This window comes from Grammomys surdaster, unplaced genomic scaffold (genome assembly GCF_004785775.1).
Source record: "Grammomys surdaster isolate TR1022 unplaced genomic scaffold, NIH_TR_1.0 322, whole genome shotgun sequence".
Taxonomy (NCBI): Eukaryota; Metazoa; Chordata; class Mammalia; order Rodentia; family Muridae; genus Grammomys; species Grammomys surdaster.
Window position 1 is genome coordinate 2,122,378 of NW_021604741.1, and position 4,656 is coordinate 2,127,033.

Here is a 4,656-nt window from a genome sequence, read left to right on the forward strand (position 1 = left end):
CAAGATGCTGACAGCTCCTTCACCTAGAGATAGACATGTGACCAATCAGAGCAAACCCATAGGTCACGTGACCTAAACTAACCAATCAGAGGCAAGAAGTTTCAAGTCCGAGCATTTTGGTCGGACTATTTTTTTAGAGATTGTTATCATCTCTCCTGGATGGGTAAAGGCTGCAGGCTTGAGAGTTTTATACGCCTCCTCACTCCTCCTGAGGAAAGGCTGCCTAAAAACAGCAACCAGGAAGAAAGCAGGGCAGCAGATGAGTCCCAGCGGTACCTTTCAATCCTGCAGTCCCCTCCAACCAGTTCTGCGCTGTGACCTGAGAGCTGATGCTCTTGTCGTTGAGCAGAAGTGGCTTTCTGAAGCCTGTACCCCCAGGAGTCTTGACTGATACAAAATTCTGAAGCAGTTTCAGAATCTACAAAGACGAGCTGATCGTGCCCACGTACAATGAGTCTACAAAGAGGGGCAGATCCAGCCCACATACAACAACACTGCGTGAACCAAGAAGGGACAGGGGTTAAACCGCATCTTTACTTTTATGCATGTATTTCTGTGTATCTGGGGTGTACACATGTGTGTGCATGCAAAGGCCGAAGGGTGTCTGGTGTCGGCTTCTTATCACACTGTCTTATTTCCTAGAAACAGGCCCTCGCGATGAACCCAGTGCTCTCTGTTTTTCTGCTAGGCCGCCTGTCCAGCAGGCCACAGGGATCCTCTCAACTCCTGGTCCCCTCTCAGGACTGGGCTGTCAGGGTCCGTTGACACATTCAGCTTTTATGTGAGCGCTAGAGAGCCAAACTCAGGCCTTCATGCTTGAGGGCTCTCGACCACTGAGTCATCTCCCCAGGCCAAGCCACACCCTTACAACAAACATCCAGCAATTCAGAACCAGCCCAGATAACCATACTTCATAACAGCCCCCAGGTGACAGCTTATAACATAACCGAGACAAATTATTAAAATAAAGAAATATTTTACTTTATTTTCTCAGGTACAAAGTCCAAGGAAATACACATTTGTAGAAATAAAAATAAAAATAAAAATAAAAAAATAAAAAAACACCAAAACGGGGGTTAACATTAGAAGTCGAGTGGAATCTGTAGAGTGTGACTTGGGGTGATTTGGGGCCTTCTCGGTTTGCCAAGACAGGTCTAGCCCATATAACAATTTCTTTGGTATCTGTCCAGAAGAGAGTTGTCACAGAATCATGAAGCCCACACAACTGGAACAGGTTGAAACGAGTTCACAAAGCAAAACAGACAACATTACTAACTGGCACAGACTAGCTGTTGACATTAGAATAACCGTGAACTAGAAGTAAATAAACCCCTTAGCACCTCAAACATCCTTAGTCATTACTTGAATTGTTCATTCATTTATGCATGTATACATTCAATGAGTATTTATTAAGCACCTATTGTGTGCCAGAAGGCACTGTGTTCCACTCTGGGTAAAGGCACATTGTCAGGTCTCCAGTGGAAGCAAAGACAGCCACGTGCATTCTGGGAAAACATCAACAGTGTTCCTGCTCAAAGCAAAGAATGGCATGGATTCAGTCCATGACAGTTTCCACAGGAAACGTAGTGGCTTGTCTTTCTCATCAGAATGACAGCCACTGTCTTTCTGTTTCTGGATTACAGTGGGGATGTTCAGTACTGTGAAAAGTTACAGGGGACTCCAAAATGGATGTTGCTGTCACCACTGCACACTGAGGAGGACACAGGATGTCACAGAGGAAGTGGATGCTGAGCCCCACCCTTCACTTAGTAGCCAAAGGAGACGAATGCCCCTGGATCTCCGGATGCCCCTTCACCAAAAATGTTCAAATGGGCTGCCCTGCCCTTGGCACGTGCCCTCGGGGCAGCTCCCGCTTGCCCAGACTTAGATATGAAACTTGGGGGTCTTGTTAGCCACTTGACAACAGCTAGCGTTTCTTTGCCATTGGTGAACTGGATGGAAGGTGGAATCTCCAGGCCTTGCATAGGAAAGGGCCTGACTCACTTCCTCTATAGTGTCATAGAACAGTGGCCACAGGCATTGAACGGAGCAAAGAAACAGCGGCCTACCTACCCCTGGAAGTTTCTATGGGCGCTCTCCTTTCTCCCTGACTTGGATCTGCGTTCTCTTTGACTGGCTTACAGGGAAACTGGGAAGTGAGTCTAACCTGTGATGCGAAGGGCAGTTTTACCATTTCTAAGCTGCCCCGTTCGTCCATCCTACCTGGAATTAGCTCCCGGGCCCACCAGTTAACAGCGGCAGTAAAGCTGTAGCTTCCTGGGAGAAGCAAATGAGGAGGCTCAATTTTCAAACCGAGGTCTTCCACATTCACTAGTTAATGAGCACTGTAAACAGTTTGGAGGCCTTAACTGTAAACGCATTTGTTTAATGCACTGAAAACTCAGAGTAGAACTCAGAGTGCTTCGAGTGTCCATTTATTACCTAAATCTGTACCATTAGGGTATATGATCACTATGGATTGAATTGTTTAAATGCTCTTGTGATGAAAATGTATGCAGGTCATTATATTTAAAAAAATGAAATTTTAAAATGAATATCCCCTGATTTGTCTTCTTTAATAAAAAGTACTAAACTCAGCATTTTTTCTCTTAGTGTATTTTCATAAATCATTCTTACATAAAAAGCCTAAAGAATCTATACAAGAATAATCCTCCACTCTCCGTAATGCCTTGTCTTCTCTGCAAATGAACCTGTTCGTAAAAGATTGTCTTAGAAAATATAGAAATATTGCTACAGTGTCGTCGGTGCTGTCCATTCTCCGGGGAAACATACCTTTGTAAATTGAACAACTACTAGGAATTCTTAATGAAATTCAAGTCCCGGATGTGCCACAGATATGTCCCGATCAGGGTGACATCCAAGCCCGTCCATCCTCTGTCCACTTCCAGAAACTGTCTGTGACACTCCCTGAGTGAGACAGGATTCTCGCTCTTTCAAAAGTCATCATTGATTTCTGTGGATATCCTTAGGGTGACACTCTACGGAGACAGGGGAAGAGGAACATCAAAGAAAACAAAGGAAACAATCCCAGAGTTCAGTCATGACATTCTCAGAAGCTTTCTCCCACCTAACAGGAGACTCCCAGTATCCTGCCATGCTTGGTCCTGAAGGATTCTCTCAGCTTCGTCATGTTAGCCAGTAACTTACTTGTTCTAGGAGGTGAGTGTCTCCCTGGGATCCAATATCCTGTCTTACATTCCCTGGGTCTTAGGAATGTTTTTCAACAGCACAATTTTTTTTTTTTACACAGTCATATTTTCTGGTCTTTGGAACTAGTGAGGGCTACCTGAATACAGCCTGGACTTTGAGCATTGAACGTCAGATAACATGAAGGTTTCATTGGTGAAGACCTGTGTGTCTAACGTCGCTCCCTTTTGGAAGCAAACTAATAATGTCATGTAGCACACAAGCCTCCTGCCACCCAAACACATTATAAGGGTAAAGCCGGAATGTTTCTCAAAAATCAAGAACTTTTCTAAATTCTTACTAATCCTAATTATAAGGGATTCATATAACATTTGAATCGATTAAATCCTTACCTGGAAATCTTGGATGAATGTTAGGAAATAGAAAATAAAACCAAAAGCCACGGTCCACTCACAGATGGCGCTCACCACGTGATACATATAATCCTAATAGCAACAGTAAAGAGACAAGGAGTTTAGCCAAAACGACCTCATCGGAACCATGTCACCTGAAATATAAAATAATCAGCCCAGAAGACAAAGCTGTCCAGTGAATATAAACTGTATCCTTGAGGAAACACTAGCTGCAAATCCTTGCAGCCCAGAGGTCGGAGACCAGCCCGGGGCTGGTGGGAATTCAAGCTGTGCCAAAGTTCTTTATACCTCTCATTTCCAGTTTGAAGACGAGCTACAGAGCTTCAAAAGGAAAATTAAGGACCACAAAATGGCTGAGACCACAAGGCAAATCTGGACCGCAGTGAAGAAAGCGTTTGGCTTTATGGCCCCACCCTGGGAACCCCATAGATGAAGGACACACTAAAGTGTCTGGTGGGCACTCCCGGGGCTCACCCCAGAATGAATGTGTGTGCATGCCTGTCAGACCAGTCTGGCACCCCACGATAGGCTTTTATGTCTCTCTGTTACTGTGGTTATTGTTTCTGCAGAGTTCTGCTTCACACAGTAAGACAAATACAGCCACAGAGCAAATGCCAGCAGCAGGACACCCATCGGATGACTCTTTTTGGAGTAAATGGATGCCAGGAATCAGCTGTGTCTGGAGTTGAGAAATAATGAAGCAGGTGGTAGTTGAGTGAGACAAGGTCAAAGCCCATGTCTCACCAACTCATTCCGTTTCTCTTGATTGTATTTAATTTTAACATTAATTAATCAATTAATTAATTTTCTCGGTGTTGGGGATTGAGCCCAGGACCTTGTATAAGCTAGAAAACTGTTCTACCGCTGAGCTACACTGCCAGCCAACACACTTCATCCTCACAACATAGGAAAATAATATGCCCATGCTGATTCAGAAGTAAAAAGGCCTCCACATAAGCATGAGTCTGTCTGTCTGTCTGTCTGTCTGTCTGTCTGTCTGTTTGTCTGTCTCTGTATGTGTGTCTTCCCCTCCCACCTGTCTGCATGTGTGCGTGCATATGAGTATATGTGTATG

At 44.5% G+C, this 4,656-nt stretch overlaps 1 long non-coding RNA gene across 1 annotated transcript; it reads right to left on the reverse strand.

Moving 5' to 3' along the window:
• Window positions 1-2,413: 2,413 nt before the first annotated feature.
• On the reverse strand, window positions 2,414-3,830 carry LOC114629925. Its single transcript, XR_003712744.1, has 2 exons — window positions 3,561-3,830; window positions 2,414-2,999 (listed from the first exon to the last, which is right to left on the reverse strand). It is a non-coding gene; the product is annotated as an uncharacterized LOC114629925 (long non-coding RNA).
• Between the last annotated feature and the right edge of the window lie 826 nt (window positions 3,831-4,656).